The 25,765-nt window shown below is 43.6% G+C and overlaps 1 protein-coding gene across 7 annotated transcripts in view; it reads left to right on the top strand.

The window, feature by feature from the left end:
• Window positions 1-25,765, top strand: part of FGF1 (fibroblast growth factor 1) — an 87,446-nt gene that overhangs the window by 18,880 nt on the left and 42,801 nt on the right. The gene's annotated exons all lie outside the window — the stretch shown is intronic.

The following is a 25,765-nucleotide window of genomic DNA, read 5'->3' as shown; positions in this document are numbered from 1 at the left end:
GAAAGCTTACACCCATCTTATCCAGCACATCGCACCATGTCCTTAAGATTTTTAAGTGAGCAGAAACAACTTTTTGGACTTGCTCCTTATGCAATGAGAGTCATTCTGCTGTGTTACAAACTCAGTGACAAGTCCTAATGCCACAGCTTCCCCGAGGGGCACGGCCCAGACGCTGCTCCATATCTAACCCTGTGATAACCAGACCTTGAGGGTAAGCCAGTGGCTGTTTCACTGAAGGAGTCTGAGATTTTTATCAGATGCCATATTGGAATGGCTCATGTTTCAACAGAATTCCATCGGCAAAGTTACAGACAAAAGTCTGGGTTTTCCTGACCTGGATTTGATGTGGCAAAGCAGGAATAGTTATAAAAGGCAGAACAAGGCAGATTGCAAGAGGGGATCTCACCTCAAAAGAGAAAAGTTTGCTGGAGAGCCAACCTGGAGAAGAGTCATGAGCTCTCTCTTTAGTGCTCATGAAATAATGAGAACAATTAGGGCTCAAGAAAGGGATTGGCAAAGCCTATCTACCCGTGAGCCTTTGCAGCCTCCCCAGAAGAAAAGCTTGTCTGCCGTGCTTGCAGGGGAAGACTGGGCAATGCTCTCAGGACCATGGAGAGCTTTGGGTGGGAAAGACCAAGGGGGATCTGATGATATGGTCAGGCCATGGGTGTTTGAGTCATTAGTGTTATACATATAAAGCTTGATTGATTTTGATATACAGGCTTACTAGATAGAGGTAAGAGACTGTGAGAAAAACATGCCATTTGCATTTAGGTCCCTCACTGCGTGTTCAGCAAGGATGGGGCAGAGAGCTGGGTGAAACAGTAAGGGTGCAAGAGGAATAGGAAGATGAAGGGACAGAGAAGAGCCTTGTTAGAGGAGGTCTTGGGTCATTAACTGCTGTGAAAACCCCAGCCAGGATTGGTGGTGGCTTTTTCCAGGGGGAGCGAGGTAGCCCTCCTTCCAAGGTAAATAGTTCCTGAAGTAATGTGTCTAGAGTCCTGAGATGGGCAGACGGAAAGCTGGCTCAGAAAGGAGGATGGAAGGACAGGGGTGGGGAGGGAGGGGAGGGAGGGGAAAGGAGGAGGGGTTCCGGGTGAGGCGGTGGGAGGCTGCAGCCCTCGGACACCATCGCACAGTATGAGGGCTGTTTGGGTTCTGAGGTCTCTTCCCACTGAGAATCCCAGATGGATATTTTATGGTGGGGCTCCTGAGGTATCTCAAGAATAATAATAATAATAATAGCAACACATTTTAGAAAATGTAATCTTGTTATAAAAGGTACTTTTACTTATTATTTGCATCGTCATCATTATTTAATGCTTATACAATGCAGCATTGTGCTAAGAAAGCACTTTACATAAATTTATCTCATTTAATCCTCACAATGACCCTACAAGAGTGGGCAGTATTGTTAGCCTCCTTGTAGAGAGAGGAAACTGAGGGTCAGAGAGGCAGGGTCCACGGCGAGGAGGAACTGAGCCAAGACTTGCCCTCAGTGAGGCTACTCTGGGGCCTGGGCTCCTGCCCCCCCCCCCCAGGGAAAAGGCTCGACCAGCCTAGAGAGAAGGAGGGAGATCCTGGATGTGGACACGACCATAGACCTAGCTCAGGAAGCACAGCCACACAGCGCCCTAACTGCCGCCTACTGGACGTCTACTTCCAAATTTTATCAAATCTAAGACACCATAAATTGCAAGATGTGCCATCATTATATGCACCATTAAGAAAAAATTCTGCATATCCTGGTTGTAGAGATGTTAAAATACCGAAAGAAAACTGCCTCTGAGGCTTGGTGATATATTTTAAGTGCCACACTGTGCTAGGAGCTCTGCCTCCGCTATCTCGTTTCAGCCCGACAACAGCCCTTTTCTTATTGCTCCCACCCTCAGGGAGGAGGGCACAGCTTAGGGCAGCAGAGCCTGTGCCCGCGGTCAGTGACACAGAGCCAGGGAGCTGCAGAGCCTGGACCTGTCTTTGGCAACTTCCTGTGCCCAAATCCCTGTCCGTAACCACATCGCCTTTGAAGGAGATGGGACATCTTTGTCATTTGTCCCTTTTGGTAGGCAGCCAGCGGGGCAAACCCAAACACAACAGAAGCACCTGACTTCAAGAAAAAAGAAAACCTTGCCTTGCTCCTCTTCACAGATTCTTCTGTGCCTGGGGTCACTCTGAGTCTCAAACTCCCCTAAACTCCGGAGATGCCAGATTCTGTATCACCCTTGACACTTAACTTTATACTCTTCCCACATCTTCCTTGCCTCCTCCCAGCTTTCCAAGTGTCTTAACTCTTTGGCCTCACTCTGCCTTGTTCGAGAGCCTTTTCGTGCCTTAATCACTTAGCCTTCTCGTTAAAGTTTTTCTAGAATCCTTGCGTGTTAAAATGAATAAACGAGGTGGAACAAGAGGTTGTATGTGTGGAAAAAGTCAGCTGGACAAGTTTTCTGGCTTTACTTTTTGACCCCGAGATGTCCGCCGTGGGCTGTGTATCGACAAGCAGGCCTCTTGGTTTCCCAGTTACATCATCATTGTACATCTCCTTGCCCTCCGCTGTGACCTCTTGGCTATCCTTCCCAGAATTTTCCATAGCGAAGAAGGAAGCCGTGCTTTAATAAAATCTTCCTCATCTCTTCGAAACACCCTCGTTCCCTCCCCTCTTAGCCACTGAGTCACTCCTTCCCTTCACATCTATTCTCAAAGATTTCCTGATACTGGAGATGGATGGTGTTTGGCGCTTTCCTCTTTCCTGATATTACTTCCCGCTTCAACAAGAAATTAAAATCACAACTTGGAAACGCCTCCTAACTGGCAAAATCATTCTGCTGGAATATACTCATTTTTTTTCCTGATTACCCTTCTTCTCACTTGTCCTCTAGCCTTCGGAATCTCTTATTTTTCTTTGCATGACTGTCTCGACTCAGTCTAACTTCCCAGAAAGCCATACTGAGGGGAACTTTAACAAAATTCTCACTTTCAGTATATGTAAACCTTTACTGAATGTCAGTTTCTTTTCAGTGTTTGATCAAAGTGATAAGCTTGCTCAGTACATGTTTCCTTTGCTGTAAGTTCTCCTGAGGAAGAGACATGTTGGCTTCATGCATTCACTCCATATAATGTGAGGCTACAGTGATGTGGCAAAGCAGGAATAGTTATAAAAGGCAGAACAAGGCAGATTGCAAGAGGGGATCTCACCTCAAAAGAGAAAAGTTTGCTGGAGAGCCAACCTGGAGAAGAGTCATGAGCTCTCTCTTTAGTGCTCATGAAATAATGAGAACAATTAGGGCTCAAGAAAGGGATTGGCAAAGCCTATCTACCCGTGAGCCTTTGCAGCCTCCCCAGAAGAAAAGCTTGTCTGCCGTGCTTGCAGGGGAAGACTGGGCAATGCTCTCAGGACCATGGAGAGCTTTGGGTGGGAAAGACCAAGGGGGATCTGATGATATGGTCAGGCCATGGGTGTTTGAGTCATTAGTGTTATACATATAAAGCTTGATTGATTTTGATATACAGGCTTACTAGATAGAGGTAAGAGACTGTGAGACAAACATGCCATTTGCATTTAGGTCCCTCACTGCGTGTTCAGCAAGGATGGGGCAGAGAGCTGGGTGAAACAGTAAGGGTGCAAGAGGAATAGGAAGATGAAGGGACAGAGAAGAGCCTTGTTGGAGGAGGTCTTGGGTCATTAACTGCTGTGAAAACCCCAGCCAGGATTGGTGGTGGCTTTTTCCAGGGGGAGCGAGGTAGCCCTCCTTCCAAGGTAAATAGTTCCTGAAGTAATGTGTCTAGAGTCCTGAGATGGGCAGACGGAAAGCTGGCTCAGAAAGGAGGATGGAAGGACGGGGGTGGGGAGGGAGGGGAGGGAGGGGAAAGGAGGAGGGGTTCCGGGTGAGGCGGTGGGAGGCTGCAGCCCTCGGACACCATCGCACAGTATGAGGGCTGTTTGGGTTCTGAGGTCTCTTCCCACTGAGAATCCCAGATGGATATTTTATGGTGGGGCTCCTGAGGTATCTCAAGAATAATAATAATAATAGCAACACATTTTAGAAAATGTAATCTTGTTATAAAAGGTACTTTTACTTATTATTTGCATCGTCATCATTATTTAATGCTTATACAATGCAGCATTGTGCTAAGAAAGCACTTTACATAAATTTATCTCATTTAATCCTCACAATGACCCTACAAGAGTAGGCAGTATTGTTAGCCTCCTTGTAGAGAGAGGAAACTGAGGGTCAGAGAGGCAGGGTCCACGGCGAGGAGGAACTGAGCCAAGACTTGCCCTCAGCGAGGCTACTCTGGGGCCTGGGCTCCTGCCCCCCCAGGGAAAAGGGTCGACCAGCCTAGAGAGAAGGAGGGAGATCCTGGATGTGGACACGACCATAGACCTAGCTCAGGAAGCACAGCCACACAGCGCCCTAACTGCCGCCTACTGGACGTCTACTTCCAAATTTTATCAAATCTAAGACACCATAAATTGCAAAATGTGCCATCATTATATGCACCATTAAGAAAAAATTCTGCATATCCTGGTTGTAGAGATGTTAAAATACCGAAAGAAAACTGCCTCTGAGGCTTGGTGATATATTTTAAGTGCCACACTGTGCTAGGAGCTCTGCCTCCGCTATCTCGTTTCAGCCCGACAACAGCCCTTTTCTTATCGCTCCCACCCTCAGGGAGGAGGGCACAGCTTAGGGCAGCAGAGCCTGTGCCCGCGGTCAGTGACACAGAGCCAGGGAGCTGCAGAGCCTGGACCTGTCTTTGGCAACTTCCTGTGCCCAAATCCCTGTCCGTAACCACATCGCCTTTGAAGGAGATGGGACATCTTTGTCATTTGTCCCTTTTGGTAGGCAGCCAGCGGGGCAAACCCAAACACAACAGAAGCACCTGACTTCAAGAAAAAAGAAAACCTTGCCTTGCTCCTCTTCACAGATTCTTCTGTGCCTGGGGTCACTCTGAGTCTCAAACTCCCCTAAACTCCGGAGATGCCAGATTCTGTATCACCCTTGACACTTAACTTTATACTCTTCCCACATCTTCCTTGCCTCCTCCCAGCTTTCCAAGTGTCTTAACTCTTTGGCCTCACTCTGCCTTGTTCGAGAGCCTTTTCGTGCCTTAATCACTTAGCCTTCTCGTTAAAGTTTTTCTAGAATCCTTGCGTGTTAAAATGAATAAACGAGGTGGAACAAGAGGTTGTATGTGTGGAAAAAGTCAGCTGGACAAGTTTTCTGGCTTTACTTTTTGACCCCGAGATGTCCGCCGTGGGCTGTGTATCGACAAGCAGGCCTCTTGGTTTCCCAGTTACATCATCATTGTACATCTCCTTGCCCTCCGCTGTGACCTCTTGGCTATCCTTCCCAGAATTTTCCATAGCGAAGAAGGAAGCCGTGCTTTAATAAAATCTTCCTCATCTCTTCGAAACACCCTCGTTCCCTCCGCTCTTAGCCACTGAGTCACTCCTTCCCTTCACATCTATTCTCAAAGATTTCCTGATACTGGAGATGGATGGTGTTTGGCGCTTTCCTCTTTCCTGATATTACTTCCCGCTTCAACAAGAAATTAAAATCACAACTTGGAAACGCCTCCTAACTGGCAAAATCATTCTGCTGGAATATACTCATTTTTTTTCCTGATTACCCTTCTTCTCACTTGTCCTCTAGCCTTCGGAATCTCTTATTTTTCTTTGCATGACTGTCTCGACTCAGTCTAACTTCCCAGAAAGCCATGCTGTGGGGAACTTTAACAAAATTCTCACTTTCAGTATATGTAAACCTTTACTGAATGTCAGTTTCTTTTCAGTGTTTGATCAAAGTGATAAGCTTGCTCAGTACATGTTTCCTTTGCTCTAAGTTCTCCTGAGGAAGAGACATGTTGGCTTCATGCATTCACTCCATATAATGTGAGGCTACAGTAAATATGTGATCAGTGAATGAATGACTAGCAAGCCTTGCTGGGCTTTTGTGTTCATTTGGGATGTGAGCTCCACGAAGGCATCCATCACTCTCGGTACTTCATTTCTTTTTATGGCTAAGTAATATTCCAGTGTATGGATATACCACATTTTGTTTATCCATTTATCCATTGATGGGCATTTGAGTTGTTTGTGCCTTTTGACTGTTATGAATACTGCTGCTATGAAATTTAGCGCACGTTTTTGTATATGTTTTCATTTCTCTTGGGTATAGCCTTAGGAGTAGAATTGTGGGTCATAGGGTAACTCTATGGATAACCATTTACGGAACTCCCAAACCGTTTTATATTTGTGAGGCAACTATTGACTTGGCTCCCAGCATAGTACCTGCGTGTCACAGGTGCTCAATAACAGTTGTTGAATAAACACGACTAAAAATGAAGCAAAGAAAAGTGCCTTGAAAGATGTTGGTTCCATTATCTGTGACAGGCCTGGAAGAGGAATGGTTGTATGTGGGAGAATATTTTGCAAATATGAAGCAATGTATTTTGATCCTTCCCACCCCACCCTGTTGCCTGTAAACCATGTTCCATTTGGAGCCTCCCTTCCTAGAAGCTGGGTCAGGAGGCCTATCACTCAGAGCCAGAGAAGAAAAAGGGAGCACAGAATAAAGAGAAAGAACAGCTGGCTCAACTGCCAAGATTCGTGGAGAGATTTGCGAAATTGCTTGAGCTCTCCTTTAACATAGTGAGGGCTCGTCTGGCAGACAGACGGGAGCTTCTGCCACTGTGGAGGGGCCGCAATGACAGGATGGCAGGCCCTGCAGCACGGGGAGGCCCGGGGAATGGAGAGGGCGGACCAGTGTGATCCAGTGGCAAGTGGGTGTATTTTGCACCCGGAATCTCCTATTGTTCCCACATGATGCAGATGCTGAGAGAGAGAGCCGAAGGCCATTGTGTGTGACCCTGCAGCGGGGTCAGGGGCAGACCTGGGTGGGGAGGCAGAGACCCAGAGGGGCCTACAGCCAGCAAGAGCTGGTCAGCCAAGGAGCCCCTCTGGGCCCTGACTGATCCGAGGGACCGGGACCTCAACTTGAGCCGTAAAGCCTGGGGGTTGGCAGGTGCGTGGGTGGGTGGATGTGTAGATGGGCAGGCGAAGGGCTCCACGCCAAGATCTCAGACCCCAGAGGCCCAGTAAGAGCCTGAGTGACCCTGCTCCTCTTAGAGCGAGATGATATTCGTGAGAGGGGCGGGGAGGGCAGCTGGAGACAGAAGGGCCTCAGGGACGGAGCAGTACCTAACAGGACTGTTTGAATCCTTGTACCGGGTGAGACTGCAGCTTTTTCTCAGCTACCTAACAAGTAAGGTCTAGTGAGGAAGCCCAGATTACAGACAAGCGAAGAGAAAGCATAATCACGCCATGTGAGAAATCGGGTGCCCTGCCACCTGGGCCGTTTGACTCAGCAGTGAAGTAGCCCAACACAGGGCAGCAGGAACACGGTTGAGATCTGATAGTGTTGCTGTGTCTGTGGCCCCTTCCATGGGCCCGCAAAGGGGTCGAGGAGTATCTGGGCAAGAGAATTTCTCCCCTTCCACCAGCAAAAACGGCTCAAAATGCATGTCCTTTATCATCTTTGGCTATTATTTTTAAAGAAGCCTGTGGAGGTATTTGTGTGGGTCAAGCTAAAGAAACATGGCTGCTCTAACAGTGGCACCTCCCAGGATTGGAGCCCTTATTTTGTTTCAGGTGCTATAGAAACCTATACATGTGTCATCGAATTCTCCCAATGACCCTCCATTATTAGTCATATTTTATAGATAAAGAAACAGGTGAGATTTCCCAGGATCTACTGTGGGTAAGCGGTTAGACCAATTTTGAACCCGATGACCTAAGCTGCAGAGGTAGGGCACTTAAGCATTGTTCTGCCTAAAAATTCCTGTTTATTGAAGAAAAAATTTTAAATGTTATTGTTTTTAATTTATAAAAAAAATACTTGCCCATTTCACAGTAATATGGATGGTTAAATAGAAAAATGACATGTAATCATAGTGATAGGAAACCTGAATGAGAACTCGTTTCAGCCACTCTTCCCCGAGCGCAAGCCACTCCAGCAAATCTGAGGCCTCAGTTTTATTGGTTATGTAATTGTCCCCAAAAGACATCACGCCCAGCCCAGCTCAAAGCATACGTGCTTCCATCCACCCACACATCTGCCAACCCACCCATCGACCCATCTATCCACCCATCCATCCATCCACTATCCATCTATACATCCACCCGTCCAGCCACCAGGCCAGTCACCTATCCAGCTACGTATCCATCCACCGTTTGCCCATCCATCCATCCATTCAGTCTTTCATCTCACAGTTATTGAGCTTACTGTGTGCTAGGTACTGGACCCAAATGAACAAGGTGCTTCCCGCCTTTGAGAAGTTCACAGTTGAGGCAGAAGCACCCCCAGAGTACAATGTACACAAAGTGCTGGATGGTAGTTAGGCATGCGTGGAGTGCAGAGTAGATAGGGAAAGGGAGTGAAGAAAAACTGGGGTGAGGAGAGATTTTGCCTAAAATGAACTACCCCCAGATCTCTGCACCTTTTTTTCCTTAGGTCTCATTTGAATGTTGTCTCCTCAAGGAGTCTTATCTGACCATTTATTCTAAAATTGGCTTTACTCTTTATTCTCTGTCTTGGTTCCTTGATACTGAGTTTTTCTTCCCTTGTCTTTTAATTCATATGTGTGTGATCTGTAAAGTCCCAGGTACAATGCGGTTCCATAAGGGTAGGGATCACGACTTACTTTTGTCACAAGGCCTGACATAGAGTGGTAGCTTAGTTGGTTGTCTGAATAAATGAAGGTTGGAAGCAGATGGTAAGGACCCTTGAATGCCAAGCTAAGAAGTACGTACTTGGGCCTGCAAGCGGTGGAGAAAAACAGAGGGTGTTTGAGCAAGGGTGAAACAAGACCAGATTTGTGGTTTGGTAGGACAAGGCTGGATATATGGATGGGATAAGAGGAATAAGCTACAGAGAGAAAAATTCAAAGCAACTGCCTTGGATAGGAGTCAAGATTTTGTTGGCCTAACCTACGACCTTGATGGCAGAAAAGAAAAAGAATGTAAATGTAAGGAATACTGAGGTCTAATCATTAGGAGATGCCCGTGGGTAGAGAGGGAAAGGAAACATGACTAAGGCTGTAGTTTGGGTTACTGTGTAACCACTGTGCTGTCATTAATAAAGGCAGAGGCAGTTTGGGATTTTGGAGAGGTGGGCGGAACCTGAGGCAGACGAGAGCACCCAGTGAGACGAGGAGAGCACGTACATTGTTGAGAACACAGTGGACAGGTTCCTGATGGATGCTAGATTTCAAAGGGTGGCTAAAGAAAAAGAAGCCAGGACAGGACTCGAAGCAAGAACAGTTAAAGAGAAAGAAGACAACACAGAAACCAGAGCCACTGTTGAAACCAGACAGAGGAAAATGGTCCAGAATGGGATTAAAAGCTCTGTTGCCCGTAGGGCAGGAGAATCCACAAGAGAGATAGTGGAGACTAGTCCAGGCTGCCCCTCAACTCCAGCCATGAGGAAAGGTGGGTACAGTGGGCCAGATCTTCTGGTGGTTCAAGAGAAGCCAGACAGCGGGAGTTCTAAGTGAAATCTCTCAGTTGGTAAATGTCAAACTCAATTGAGAACCACAAGTAACATGCAGCTCCAGCAAACCATACAGCCTCAGGCCGCATCTGGCTCAGGGGTCACAAGTTTGCAACACTAGTTTTGGAAGAGATCGGGCACTAGCTTTTCCAAAGGCAGTTTTGGTGGGAGGAGGTTGACAGAAGGATGACTGAGAGGTGCTGGAGGCACTGACTTCCTTTGGGATGCTGGGCCATTCAGGAAGCTGAGAGGAGGGCGGAAACAAGAGATTCCTAGGGGATAGGGAGATGGGGGAAAGACTTCTTCGAGTGGAAGGGATTTAGCAAGTTTGGGGTTTAAGGGAAAGACTGAGTGGACTGAACGAAGGGCATTCTTGTCCTCTTTTGAGAGCGCTTTAAACGTGTAGTTTTTTTGCCTTTAAATGAGAAGAATACCTGCAATGTATTTTTACCCCTTCCATTCCACTCTCCAGAGACAATCATTTTTCAGGTTTCTATCTCTGGATACACATACAATTTTAAAAATCATTTATGGGATAATTCCACATGATTATTCTAAGGCTTCCTTTTTTCCCCACTTATCTACATCCATATGTGTCTAGCTCTTTTTTTATGGCTGCCTGGTATTTGCTTGGCTGGATAACTTATTTTATCATTCCATTATTGATACAATGTGATTTCTAAATGCTTGCTATTGCAAACAGTGCTTCTGTGACCCTCATATATTGATCTCTGGGCATTGGTGTGAGTCTTTCCGTTGGACAAATTCTTACCCCTGGACCCACCAGTCACATACCTGCACATAGTGTGATGTGTTTGCAAAGGCCTTGTTCAATTTGTCTGCTCTTCCCTTGGGGCCTGGGAATGAAAAATGCTGGGAAGGAGCTGTATTGCCAAGGGAGCTTTAAAGTGTCCCCATGAATATACGGCTTTCTTTTTAATCAAGATGTTGTGGGTAGGACCGTGTTTATGAATAGGTAACCGATATTCAACCTGGTGAATGTGGAACAAATACAAATAACTCTCAGAGAGAAAAAAAGTTTCACCTCTGCCCTTCCTGGTTTGGTCACCCATCTTCTAGGCCCAGGACCAATATTTAGAGAAGCTACTGATTCTGGAGGGCCTACTGAAAAGTGTTGAGTCACGGTGCAGGAAATTGGTTCACGGATTTCAGGGAGACCAAAGGATGAAGGCCATTAAAAAATTTTTTTTAACATGATTATATTCCTGGGAGTTGGTACTTAATCTGTGAAGTCATCAATTTAATTATATTTTCAAAAGGTCATTCTTTGGCACAGAGTGGGGAAAACTCTTTCTCATTACCATGAAGAACACAAAAACAGGCAGGAGAAACAGAGACAGGGTGTTAAACAGCCTCTTTGCAGGGGCGTGGATGTCACCAGTGCAGCTGGCACGCTTGGCTCAGAGCGCCCTCTTCTGGACCCAGGCTCCACTGCACCAGCCTGGGCCCAGCCCATCAAGAGCAGGACAAGCCTGATTTTTTTTTTTTAATTAAATTTATTGGGGTGACATTGGTTAATAAAATTACATAGGTTTCAAATATTCATTTCTATAATACTTGATCTGTATACTGCATTGTGTGTTCACCACCAAAGTCGAATCTGATTTTTAGTGTACAGAAAGCTGCTCTACTTCTAACCTCAACACATCTTTGAGTTCCTACTACTTTAGCCACTGAAACCCCAAGGTGGTCTTTTTCAATATTTGTGCTATAGTTTCGGATTACACAGGACCCTGTCTCCTCTTTAAAAATGACTCCTTGGTTACTATTTCTTTAAAAATACCCTCCTTAGATCTGAGTTAAGCCCTTGGGACTCTGCTTAGGTTTGTTAACTGTCGGGAACACATTTATGATTTTGGATAAGTGAGAACTAGATCTAGAAGCCAAAGAAGAATGGCAAACAGTTCCAGATGTCATCACCCATTACATTAGAGCAAAATACGTTAAGATTGAAGTTTTCTGTCCCACTCCAGAAAGCTGTCAGAACCTTAAGTCTGCCTCATATTTTCTCTACTCATTCAACAAATACTTGCCGAGTACCCATCATGTGCTAGAAAGTATGCTAGGAGCAGGTCCACAGTGAGGGACAAAATGAAGATAGTGTCATCTTAATCCATCAAGTGTGATAACGAAGTGGAGTTTTTACGGCTAAATGCTTGGAAATCTAAGAGCTTCCTAATAGGTTACTGGAGCCTCAATAATGTTCTTTCAAATTACTTGTTAACCTATCATGTGCTATACTATTAAATTTAACCAGATTAATCCTCTCAGCTCAGAAATGTTTTCTTTCTAACTTCTTCAAAGGGGCTATTCAATCCTCTAAGAAACACGCTCATAATCTGTTATGATCGGAAGGAGGAGGCAGGATGAAAGAAAACAGCTTTTCCAAATAACTGCCTGTTTTGCTTGGAGCTGGAGTGGGCAGTGCTGAGGCCAGGCCCTGTTTGGATGTGGGAGCCTGTGGTTATCTGGAACTATCTTCATAAACCTTGCTGGATGGGCACCAGGCCTAGAGCCCCCATGGCTCGCCCTTTGCCATGTTCATCCTCCAGACAAGAGAAGTCCTCTCTCTCTCTCTCATCCAGGTGTGAGAACCATTTGCCAGACAGAGGGGCATCAGGTCCCAGAAAGAGCCAGCCCCGAAGTGGGGGTGTTCTCTGCAACCAGGCCACACTTACAGCATTGAAGACAGCAATGACAGCACCAGGGAATGACCCAGGCAAGGTCATTCAAGAGATAAGGGAATGACACAAGGCCAAGGGCCGTGAGGAGCCAAACCCCAACACAGCTTCCAATGAGATGTCACTAGTTATTTATACTCTGACTTTTCCTAAACTTCAGATGAACCACGGAGACGCAGACATCCTTTCTTCCTCACCTCTCTTGGATTTATAACTGTAATACAACGCTTCTTTTGGAAGGTCATGGATTCTTCTATTCTGCTATCCAAATTATAAGTGAATTTGGCTTTTTAAAAAAGCTAACCTTCTCCCTAAAATCACTCCAGATTCCAAAGGGATAGTTTTGAATGATTGTAGTTTATGGGCTCGCTCCATCGAAGGTTCTGAATTTTCAGATGCTCTTTCCCCAGTTACACTGTTCAATTAAATCCAGTTCATTCCATTCAACTCAGCAAATATTTATTGAGCTGAGCACTGTGTTAGAAAAAGACCTGGCCCCTGCCCTCAGGAAATGTACAGACCAAGGGATGAGACAGATGAATAAACAAATCATTTCAGTCCAGCATGGTGAGTGCAATGACAGAATCATATACAAGGCAGCACTTCAAGTCTCCGCTCTCATGGAGTTATGGTCTGGAAAAAGAACCAGACGTTAATTGGAAAATTGCACAAATGAAAGTACAAGTTAAGCTCTGTCCAGTGCCATGGAGAAGAGGCCGGCAGTGCCATCAGAGCTTCAATGCGGCATCTGGCCAGGGGCTCTGGTAGGGTGTCCTTGAAGAAGTCTCAGCTGAGATCTGAAAGATGGGTCAGGGTGAATTCATGGTTGAGTGGAGGGAAGAGTGGTCCAGGCAGGGGAAAGAAAGTGTGCAAAGGAACCACGGCAGAAGAGCACAGAGTGTACTCGAGGAACCAAAGCAAAGCTGGGGCCAGAGCACAGGACTGGAGGCGGAGAGTGAGGTGGCTGGGCCGGAGAAGTCAGCAGGGCCAGATCCCACATAGGGCCTGGTCAGCCACGGCCTTTACTTCTGTGTGCTCATTTCCTGTCTGTGTAAAGGGGATCGGAGCATTGTCTACCTTGTAGGAATAAGTGAATCTTTTTGAGCACTTAGAGGAGTGTGCTGTATGTATCAGCTACTATTACTGCTGTAATTATCATCCTCATCATCTCACCATGATGAGCCTGGGAAGGAGGACTCCCTGGCCTAGGTCAGATATTTCTTTTTAACACTTCACGCTGCCTGTGTGGACACAGTTCCACAGAGGTCTCAGAGGCCACATGAATTAGCATAAAATCCTGTAAGAGTAACCAGTGGGTTTCTGGAGACATTCTGAAATGAATGTCCGGCTAGCCTGCTGACCACAGAGCTCAAAAACAACCACCAAGAGTTTATCCCCAAATACCCAGAAAAAAAACCGAGACAGAGGAAAGAGGACAGTGCCTCCCAAGAGAAGGCTGTCTATAAATGGAAAATTACACTGGAAGAAAACAAATCTTATTTGATGCGGACCCATTTTTGACTCTGTCTGGAAATCCAGGGCAGAAGGAAGTGGAGAGGACAGGGAGTGAGCAGATGTGCCCAGGCTGAGGCCGCCTGCCCGGGGACCAGTGTGTTACCACCACCAAGATGACGAGGAAGGACTGCAGCCTGCTGCCAAGGCACCCACACCTCGGACCGGACACTGGACAGACCCAGCTGCTCCTGGGCTGCGTCCGTGCTGTGATGGGTGTCCAGGCTGCAAATGCTAGCCCGCGGCTGAGATGAGGAGCAAGGAGTTGAAGTGGGGACAAGCAACATGGGAGAAGCTTTAGGAGAGTATGGAGAGAGCAGGGCTGGTGCTCCCGGGGGCACTTCTGTTGCCTAAAATGGGTTGTCATAGCATTGAATAGATAACCTATCGAGTAAGTGCTCAACGAATGCCAGCTTGAAAAATCAAGCGGTACTCTCTTCCGAGCAACTTAGAGCCTCCGTTACCCGTGGCTTTAGTTCCAGCTCTACAACCCATTTGCTGTGTGGCGCTAGGTAATTTCTGAACATCTCAGTGCCTAATATTTCTCATTTGAAAAGAATCGTGACCTTGCAATTTAAATGGCTTTACTTCAAAAATATTAACAATGAAAAAGAGGTACTATTTGGTGACATATTTTCACTGTGAGACACACACTGTTAAGAACCTTCCTGGGAGGTTCTAATCCTGATACTAAGACACAGATCCTAAGAGACAGAGCTAGGACTCAGATCTTGCTGTGTGTGAACTCGGAACCAGGGATCTCCTCAGCGGCAATGATAGATTCAGGCTCCTGTGGGCTGAAGCAAATCATAGACAGAAGCAGGCACCTCTGGGTTATCTTTATGTGTTCCTTGGTCTACAGGCAATCCTCACCCTTTGCAGCAGCTTCTCTTCTGCCTCTGGCTCCCCTGCCTCTCTAAGCCATTGGCCCTGCCTGAATGAAAGGTATTCATGGGAAGGAGGTGTGGACACTGCCGCGCCACTTCCATTAACACACGCTCAGCTCCACGGCAGGGATAATTTGGGCAGTGTGCCCACTAGGAATGAGTGTGTGTATGTTCAGCTCTACATTAACACTAGTAGTTTAAAATGTTGGTCCTTCTGACTCAAACCTCCACCCCCAACAACATAGTAAATCCCCATATGTACCAGCAATTCCACTTCTGGGTATTTATCCAAAGAAATGCAAAACACCAACTCGAAAAGATATATGGACCCCTATATTCATTGAAGCATTATTTACAATAGCCAAGATATGGAAGCAACCTAAGTGTCCATCAATAGATAACTGAATAAAGAAGATGTGGTATATATATATACAATGGAATATTATTCAGCTACAAAAAAGAATAAACTCTTACCATTTGTGAAAACATGGATAGGCCTAGAGGGTATTATGCTAAGAGAAATAAATCAGGAAGAGAAAGAAAAATATCACATGATTTCACTTAGAATGTGGAATCTAAAGAACAAAATAAATGAACAAACAAAACAGTAACAAACTCATAGACAGAACAAACCGATGGTTGCCGGATGGGAGGGAGTTGAGGGGCTGAGTGAAAAACGTGAAGGGATTCGTCATCACTGACTCAAGCCTTTCCTCCCCTCTCTTCGTCCCCCCGCTCACCCACCTCTGGGGACAGAACTTGGCCGGTCACTTCTTGATCTTTAGGTTTCTTGACTTTTCTGCAGAATCTGATACTTTCAATCACTACTTTCTTGACCTTGTCTCCTGCTCTGACTTTCATAAGCATCTTTTATCTGTCTCTTTCTTTTCTCACATTTTCATCTCAGTTCCCCTTCTGTCACACCCATACTGGGGCTCCCTCGGGCCTACCATTTCTGTCTTCTTTTCTTCTCTCCATTGATGACTTCACCCAGCCCCCAGATTCCAACCCCAATGAGCATTTCCACAAGGATGCTTATTTCCTCTTGAGGTCTCTCTCTCTCTGTGGCTTCAGAAACGGACATGCCCACCTCAGTGTCCTGCAGACACAGCAAACTCAACCTGCCAATTTCAAAGCATTTGCCCCTCAGGAAGTCTGTGTTTCTGCCAGGTCAGTGCTTCTCACATTTAGTATGCATGCGAGTCCTCTGGGGCACCTTGTTAAGCTGCTTGTTCTGCTTCTCTAAGTCTGGGGTGGGGCCTGAGATTCCGCATTTCTAAGAAGTACCTGAGTGATGCCTAGGCTGCTGGTCCAAGGTCCCCAATTTAGGTAGCAACACTCTAGAGAGATTTCCATTCTCTAGGTCAGGGGTTCTCAATTTTGCCTACAAATTAGAACCACCTGGGGATTGTACCAGTTATAACATGGTTTAAAAATGTGCATACGGTAAAAACTTCATATATATTAACTCCTTTTTTTGCCTGGTCCCAACCCGGAGAAATGAATCAGAATTTCTGGGTTGGTGGTCCAGGTACCTGCATTTTATAAATAATTATTGCTTTCCTTTTAGGCTAGGACTGTACTGAGGACTGATGAGATGGTATTAAATAAGTCAAAGTCTTTATGGAGCTTACATATTAGCGGAAGTAATGGTGATAAAATAGAAAAATAAACAAATACTGGAGAGCATTTCTGATAAGTGCTATAAAGGGAAAATTGCAGTTCAATTGAGATAGAGAAAAACTGAGACAGATCAATTTTAATTAGAATGGTCAGAGAACACCCTTTTGCAGAGGTGACATCTGAGCTATGAGTCACGAGGATGTGGACACGCAAAGGTCTAAGGAGAAAGGAGCATTTCAGGCTGAATGAACACTGTTTCAGGCAGAGAGAATAAAAATGCAAAGATGCTATGGCAGGGCCATGCTTGGTGAGTTCAAGGAAGAGCAGGAAAGCAATAGCGTAGGAGGAATACAATGAGCAAGGAAGAAGAGGCATGGGATGAGTGAGGCCAGGAGAAGACTAAAGCCTGATCATAAACCTGTAGGACGTAGTTTTTCTGTGGACGGAACAACAGGAAGTGTTGTAAGCAAGCAAGAGGTCCGATCTAACTTAAGCAATCTGCTGTAGGAGGGCAAGAATTGAAACGAGGAGGAATGTCAGAAATGATGGTGGTTTGGAACATAGTGGTAGCAATGAAGAAGACAGAAGAAGTCAGACTGAGGATATATTTTGGAGATAGAATAGAACTTGCTGGTAAATTGAATGGCGCTAGGTGAAGTAGAGAGAAAGAAAGACTTCTCTGTTTGGGGGCTGAGGCACTGGGAACATTGACTAAGATTTTAAATACTTGAGAAAAAAAGCTAGGGAATCAGGTAGAAGGGATCAAAAGTTCCATCTGGGCCATCTTAAATTTAAGGTAATTATTGGACATCCATGTGGAGATGTTGAGCAAAAAGTATAAGATCTGGCCATAAATGATCTGTCCAGCCTTCCCTTCCTTCCCCATGAACTCGTTATATACGAGTCATTCTTAATTCAAAGTATACTGTTTCCTATTCTGACCTTGTATTTTCTCAACTCTGTTCCTCGCCTATGCTGTGTTCCCTGTCCATTGTACCTGCCAATCCTGGACTTTTAAGACACTAATCTTGCATACAAAGCATGTCAAGTAAACCAAGGTCTCTATCATCAGTGATTTGTGCCTCCTGGGAACTCTTATTTGGAACAGTGTCACATCCCTATGCCACCCCCCAGGGGATATTTATGTGTATTTACCTACCTTGTGGGCTGCAAGTTCCTGGAGGGCAGGGCTTTCATCCTATCCTTTCACCTTATCTTCCACAATATCTAGAAAGGTGCCTAGTACTTGAAAGGCTATTCATTAAATGTGCTAAATAAATGAATGACTAGAACTTTTCCTGAGATGATAGCCTGAGGTTATTCTAGTCATCAGTGATCAAAGGTGGGAGGTTTCCTTAACCCTGGATGAACTAACCATTGCTGAGTCTCTGGGTCACTGGTATAGAACTATCCAGTGCAAAGCTAAGAGTCTTGACACATGTATGTCATTTTTATCTCTAAATAGTAATGGACGTAACTTTCTTTAGGCCAAAAGTAAATTCCTTTAAAAAAAAATCCGAATCTAATTTATGAGCTCACTAAAGAAGTCTATTATTAGAAAAACTGGTAGAACATTCTTTCCTACGAAAAAACTTACATTTGTAGTCGTCATCACTACTGCTCCATGCCCAGCTTTGATAAGACTGGACTTTGGTCCACTTTGCTTTCCATCAGGGCACATATGTCATGCTGGGGCACTGAAAACTGGTGGGGCCACTGAAAACTGGTGTTGAGCCCTGATTATTTTATGACCTTAAGCCAAATCTGTCCTTGAGGCTTCATTAAAACCTGATTGATTTATTCTAGTGCATTTTGCTTCACTGTGTGCCAGGTTATGGATTCTGAAATTGGGAAGAGACAAGGCAAGTCAGATATTGGGATCTTGGTAAACAAGCTAGCAGACACCTAGAAACTGAGAGAAAGACGAGATAGAAATAGAGCGTAGTGACGTTGGAGGGAGGCTGGGGTGTAGCCTTAGCTCATAAGGGTATGAGAGGTAAAGGATGACTCCTGGAAGAGGGAAGGGTACAGAGGCTGAGTGAGATTAACAGAGCAATACAGAAGGTCGCAACCTAATGATGGTTCCACTTACGATTTTTTGACTATAAGATGGTGCAAAAGCAATACACATTCAGTAGAAACCATACTTCCAATTTTGAATTTTGATTTTTTCCCGGGCTAGTGATATGCTGTGGTGCTGGGCAGCAGCAGCGAGCCCCAGCTCCCATCGGCTACATAATCACGCAGGTAAACAACTGATACTTGACAGTATTAGACGATTTTGCCCAACTATAGGCAAATGTTAAGTGTTTACGGTAGGTGAGGCTAAGCTAGGATGCTCAGTGGGTCAGGTGTATTAAATGGATTTTCAACTTAGGATATTTTTAACTTACAATGTGTTTATTCGGACATAACCTCATCGTGTAACTTGAGGAGCACTCATACAAACATAGAGGGTAGAGAAGTAATGAAGGCTATTGGAGAAAGTTGGTAAAAGAACGTTATCAGTAGCAGTGCCTATCATCTATTGAGAGTTAGTTACATGACAGACATTGTGACAGGCGTTTATACAGATTGTCTGATTCACTTTTCCCATGACCTGGTAGTAGGTACTATTATTTAATCCATTTACATATGAGAAACTTGAGGATCAGAGAGGTTAAGTAACTTACTCAGAGCTAGTAAGTACAAGAGCTAAGATGCAGATCAAGGTCTATTGGATGTCAAGGCCTATGTTCATAACCGTCATTTTATGCTACCTTCTGATATTGATTCAGGGACATTTCCTACCACCATGCCTACCGGAGGGTGAAAAACTCAATGCCTGTCAACATTCCCAAAGAACGAGGCGCTGGGTGATGAGCTAATTCAGAGGTGTAGTTCAAAAGCCCTGCTATGACTGAGCTGTCTGCCAGGGCTGCGAGCACTCAGAGCAGAGATGCTCTCATCATCATCGGGGAATACTCACTCCATTGTGTTGGGCCCCACCTAAATGTTTTTTTATTGTCTGCTCTTTGCCATGAGTAATGCCACTTTCCATTTTAAGCTGGGAGCTTCAGAAGATGACCTCGTTATAAGCCAGCGCTTAAAGCTAACTGCTGCCTAGGGGATTACTCACCTACTTCAAGACCAACATCACACCCTCCTACTCAAGATGCTGCTGGAATATCCTGTTCTTTGCCAAAGCCTAAAGGAAATCTGGTTTCCCCTGGAATCAGAGTAGGAATGGTGCCAGGTTATCAGAAAGCTGGCAAATTAACTGGTTCTCCGAGCAGAACTACTGTGGTGGTTCTGGTCCCCTCCTGTGTAATAAGTAAGATTTTATGGCTTTGTTCATTCACTTGGCATTTCCAGAGGGCCTACTATGTTCCAGGCTCTCTGCTCCGTGATAGACGTACTTTAGTTATCTAGATGGCTTTAGGGAGCTAACAGTCTAGGGGAGGATGAGCAGATAATTATAATAAAATGTTATAAACAATAAAGTATAATAGATGACATGACATGGGAAGCTCAGGGAGTCTGGGACACCAAGACTCCCTGGATTTATAGACCAAAGGATTTATATGAAAGTAGGTATGAAGGACACGTAGCAGCTGGCTAGGTTTCTTAATTATAAACAACCAAAATTGACTTTGACTGATACAAGTGGAAAGAGAATTTAGAGAAGCTGGGGTTGCCCACTGACTCACTGGAAAGGCATAGTGGCCCAGCATCACACTGCAGGAATGATCCAGCCAGACCGAGACCTATGTGTGTGGTGGGGAGGTGGGGGAAGTACCCCTCAAATATGGGATGGGGCTTCAGATGCAGGGCAGTCAGAAAGATGACAAATGTCGAGGACAGCAGGTAGAAGTGGGGAAGGTGGAGAAGACTGTCTCAGAATGACCTAAGATATTCTGAGTCAGAGAAACCAAAAGGAACAGCTTAAAGAGAGCAGTTATTGAGGCAAGCAGCACTGGGGCCAAACAGCCAGGCTCTCGGGGGTGTCCTTAGTGAGTGAGGCTGCTGCTCAACCAAAGACTTCAAGGCCTCTGTGGGGAAACCAGCTGTGTGCCAGTAGGTAAGTAGGAACTATGTTTAAAGCCTTTTCTTTCATTTCAGTGTTCCCGAGGCCTTTCTAGAAGGCTGCGGTTCTCAGTATGTGCCTTGAGGTTATAGAGCTCAGCTACATCAGAAAAATGTTCTCTGCATAATAGTCTGAAAAGATGATTGGGATAAGTCAATGGGACAATGATAATAGCCAAGCTTTATTGCTGTGCTAACATGTGCTTACATGCGTTATTTCATTTAATCCTCATAATGAGCCTGTTAGATTACAGACTGAACAGACAGAGGCACAAAGATTATAAATAACTTGGCCAAGATCCCATGGTTAGCAAATTATGGAGCTGGGATGCAAATGTAGATCTACTTTACTGTAACTAAGAGCCCAATGACAAGACATGAGGAGTAAGGGTCAGATGAAAAAAACAGTCATATAGAGAAAACATTTTTTCTATGTTAAGTACAAAATAAGGGATTAGAAGCCTAACCCCTTAGCTATTATCACTCTCATGGGTACCATTTTGAATCTTAAAGTCAGCTATTGCTCCCTAATGAGAAATTTTTAAATTTTATCTAAGGGAGAAAAGGCCTATTTTTCTAGACGGAGCCTTAAGTGAGAAGCTTTCAGCATTAACTCAGGGTATTGACCCCTAGACTGCAGCAAGAGGTATATTTAGTATTTTTTAATGGATTTTTAAAATAAAAACTTCTCTGACTATACAAATAATACATGTAAAAAATATTAGAGAAATATAGAAAAATAAAAATAAGAAAACAGAAATCATCATAACCTTATCACCCAATGATGGCTATTATTACATTTTGAGGTATGTGTGTGTGTATAATTTTTAGTCTATTTTCCCAATGCATATGTATAGGTATTGTCTTTTAATCACAGTTCTTAATAGCTTAAATCTTAAATATCTTAATATCTTAAATAACTGTTATTGTCTTGATTTCATCACCCTTCTCAAGGGAGTATTTTATCATAGTATTCAATTTTGCAAATCTACTCAATGAATATTAGTAGTAGAGCATGACATGGAATGCAAGGTGATTTGTTTGAATGAATGGGCAGAAGACATGGGCGCTTCCTGCAGTGTAATGAATATAGTGTATGCACCTGGTTCTTAAAGGTGGACTTGGTTTTTCATTATTCATTCATATTTCTAGCTGGTAAGCATCTGAAAAATTCTTAACATAATGATTAACCTAATCAGGTAACCATTTACTTATCAGGAGAGATTTTTTTCCACAATCCACCATATAGATATTACACAGATAAAAAGTAGAAGAGCAGTTTCTAGAACTGAGCATCATGTGGAATTCTGGTTCTGATCCCACTCCCCCTGCTCTGGCCGAGGGGACTCCATCCCTTTCCATGTCCCGGTCAAAGGCAGTTCAAAACCACACACAGCGATTTGGCTTTCTCAGGCAGGCATGCAGTTTGGCCCTTCCTTATGGTCCCCTCTAAGCATTTTTCTCTCAGAGCCCACGTGGCTCAAGCCAGCACAAAGCTAGGTCTATTGGGTCACTGCTATTGTCAACCGTTGGCACATTCAGTGCCATCCGTCTCCTGTTGTTTTCCCAACTCGTCAAGACAAAGCTCTACCAGTTCAGGAGTCCTGTGCGTTCTTTGTGTTGCCCAGACATCTGTTTTGTGTTGGGAGTCAGGGGCCAGGGGCCGGTCAAGTGTTTGCACAATGCAGCTGGATTTGCTGATGTAAACAAAGTTGCTTGTATGTGAGTTTTCTGACCCTGAAAAGGCCCCAAAGAACTATCCCCTTAGGCCTTCAGCAGGACTTTTACCCCCAGTCCAAGGAGACAAGGAAAATGAATTGAATTTAGTTAATAAGTTACAGCCAAGAGGGAAGCAAAGCACCTGGTTCCTCTCTTTCCTTCCATGTCTCCATGTAACCCTTTTCTTACTGGTCTGTTCCTCATCCTGAACTGGGGGGATGTCACTGTTAGGTGCATCCATGTGGTGACCCAGAAAGCCAAGGGGTAACAGTAGACCCTCTACCTCGCCTCCTATAGTACAGAGCTCCTTTCTACCCTAGCTGTTTTGCTTGTTTTTCCACACTTCTTTAGATTGTATTTTTACTTATAAAAGTAAACAGTTAATACATAATTGTGCATTTCATTTTATTTTATTTTTTTTAAGTTTATTGGGGTAACATCGGTTAATACAATTGTATAATTTTCAGGTGTACATTATAATTTGACATCTATATATTCTATTGTGTGATTACCATCTAGAGTCCAGTTTCCTTCAGCTACAATATATTTGATCCCCAACCCCACTATATTTGACCCCCCACTATATTTGACCCCCTTTACGCCATCTACCTCCCCCCTCCTCCCCCACCCCCTACCCTCTGGTAACCACTAGTCTATTGTCCATGTCCCTGAGTCTCTGTTTGTTCTCTTCATTTGTTGCTTTTAGGTTTATATCCCACATATCAGTGATATCATGTGATTTTCAACTTTTTCAGTCTGGCTTATTTCGCTTAGCATGATTATCTCGAGGTCTATCCAGGTTGTCACAAATGGCAGTATTTCATCTCTTCTTATGGCTGAGTAATATTCTATTGTATATGCATACCAAAGCTTCTTTAGCCAATTATCTATCGTAGGACACTTTGGTTGCTTCCATGTCCTGGCCACTGTGAATAATGCTGCTACGAACACCAGCATGTAGATATCTTTTCGGATATGGGTTTTCAAGTCTTTGGGGTAAATACCCAGTAGAAGGATTGCTGGATCACATGGTAGATGAATTCTTAGTTTTTTGAGGAACCTCCATACTGTTTTCCATAGTGGCTGTTCCAATTTGCAGTCCCACCAGCAGTGTATGAGGGTTCCTTTTTCTCTGCATCCTCTCCAACATTTGTTATTACTTGTTCTGTTGATTATAGCTATTCTAACAGGTGTGAGATGGTATCTCATTGTGGTTTTGATTTGCATTTCCCTAATAGCTAGTGATGTTGAGCATCTTTTCATATATTTGTCGGCCATTTGTATGTCCTCTGGGGAGAAGTGTCTGTTCAGGTCCTCTGCCCATTTTTGACTGGATAGTTTGTTTTTTTTGTTGTTGTTGTTATTGAGTTGTGTGAGTTCTTTGTATATTTTGGATATTAGGCTCTTATCAGAGGTGTTGCCTGCAAATATATTTTCCCATTCAGATGGTTATCTCTTTACCTTGATGATTTCTTTTGCTGAGCAGAGGCTTTTTAGTTTGAAGTAGTCCTATTCATTTATTTTTGCTTTTACTTCTCTTGCCTTTGAGGTCAAATTCATAAAATCCTCTTTAAGTCCAAGGTTCTTGAGTTTAGATACTATGTTTTCTTCTATGCATTTTATTGATTCCAGTCTTATATTCAGGTCCTTAATCCATTTCGAGTTAATTTTGGTGTGTTGATATAGACAACAGTTAATTTCATTCCTTTGCACGTGGTCTTCCAATTTTCCCAGCACCATTTATTGAAGAGGCTTTTCTTTCTCCACTGCATGTTTTTGGCTTTTTGGTCAAAAATTATTTGTCCATATAAATATGGGTTTACTTCTGGACTCTTGATTCTGTTCCACTGGTCCGTGTGTCTGTTTTGCCGCCAATACCATGCCATTTTGATTACTGTCGCTTTGTAGTATAATTTGAAGTCGGGCAGAGTGATGCCTCCAGCCTTGTCCTTTTTTCTCAGGATGGCTTTGGCAATTCAGGGTCTTTTGTGCTTCCATACAAATCTGATTTTTTTTTTTGTTCTATTTCTTTAAAAAATGCTGATGGGATTTTGATGAGGATTGCATTAAATCTATATATGCTTTAGGTAATATGGTCATTTTAACTATGTTGATTCTTCCAATCCAAGAACATGGAATATCTTTCCATTTCTTTGTATCTTTTTTATTTCTTTTAAAGGGTCTTATAGTTTTCATTATGTAGGTCCTTCATATGTTTTGTTAAATTTATTCCTAGGTATTTTATTCTTTTTGTGGCAATTGCAAAAGGAATTATTTTTTTTCCACTTTTTCTGAGGCTTCATTATTAGAGTATAGGAATGCTATAGATTTTTGAATGTTTATTTTGTATCCAGAGACTTTACTATATTTACTTATTGTTTCTAGTAGTGTTCTTGTGGAGTCTTCAGGGTTTTCTATATAGAGAATCATGTCATCCGCAAATAGTGACAGTTTTACTTCTTCGTTTCCTATTTGGATGCCTTTTATAACTTTCTTTTGCTAATTGTGCAGTGTAAAGGCTAATAACTTCCAGCCGCACTTTTTAGCTCCAATATCTCATCTGCGAACAAAAAAATAAACAATTGTTCAGATTAAAACCTCTAATTCTGGGAATTACTTAATTTCTCAAAATCTCAGTTTTCTCTTCCATGAAAATGAGAGTAACAATATTTATGTTGAAGTGCTGCTGTAAGAAATCATAAGATGATATCTAAGAAGTGCTTAATAAGACCGATAAATTAGATTAGAATTAATTAGTTACGTACTTTTTGTTTTTAAAATTTCATAACATGGTTTATTTTTATCCTATGTACTTTTACCATTGCCCTCTGTGGCAAATGATACTGGTTTTACATTTTTAGTAGTGATACTCAGCTTCCGTTTGATATGAATTCCACACTAAAGTTTAATTCAACTTTAAAAATACTAATTAAATAATAACCAAAAAAAAAAAAAGACATTTTAGCTGCATACATCTAGATTATTCAGGACAAAACATTCTGTATGTATAGAAAATAAACCCCCTCAAAAAAAGAAATGACAGAGAAAACACAAGAAAACAAGAAACCCCAACCAAACCCCAAATCAAGCCTCTAACCAACCAGACAGCAGAAATCTCGGCGCAAACATGGACACTTGTGGCATAGTTTTTTAGGGACCACACAAGATGATTTTCAAAGGCTTTTAACCACCACCAAGACCAAAATAGCCCAATAGCCAGTTAGTCCTCTTTGCCCTGTCTCTTTTTTGTACCCCCACAACTTTCTTCTCTTATCTTGCCACTCAACACTGGAAACCCTGGAGGCATTCAATGTTCTCTACTAGAACTATCCGGGTATGGATCTCCTGCAAGGGTTCTATGCTCTAAAATTATTATTCCTGTTCCTAAAATCAAAACCCTTTAAACAGATATGTTTCCAAAGTATTAACCATAAATCTTAGTTATTCAATTCAGCAAATATTCATAAGCACCTGCTAAGTGCAAAGCAAGAATGCGTGTGTCTATGGGGGGGAAGGGAGTGTATAAAATCCAATCCCTGCCCTCAAGATGTTGAAAATTCACTAGGGAGGCCAACCAGGGGATGCAAATAAATTGCAGGGTAGAATGTAATAACTGCCACAGACAGCTTCAGCCAATGTGACACAGGAGGAAATAACAAATTCTGGCTTGGTAAGATCAGGACAGGTTCGGGATGGAGGCAACACT

The sequence above is a fragment of the Pteropus vampyrus genome, unplaced genomic scaffold (assembly GCF_000151845.1).
Source record: "Pteropus vampyrus isolate Shadow unplaced genomic scaffold, Pvam_2.0 Scaffold134, whole genome shotgun sequence".
In the NCBI taxonomy this organism is placed as follows: domain Eukaryota; kingdom Metazoa; phylum Chordata; class Mammalia; order Chiroptera; family Pteropodidae; genus Pteropus; species Pteropus vampyrus.
The sequence above is the reverse complement of the archived record's forward strand: the minus strand, read 5'-3'. Positions and strand labels throughout refer to the sequence as shown.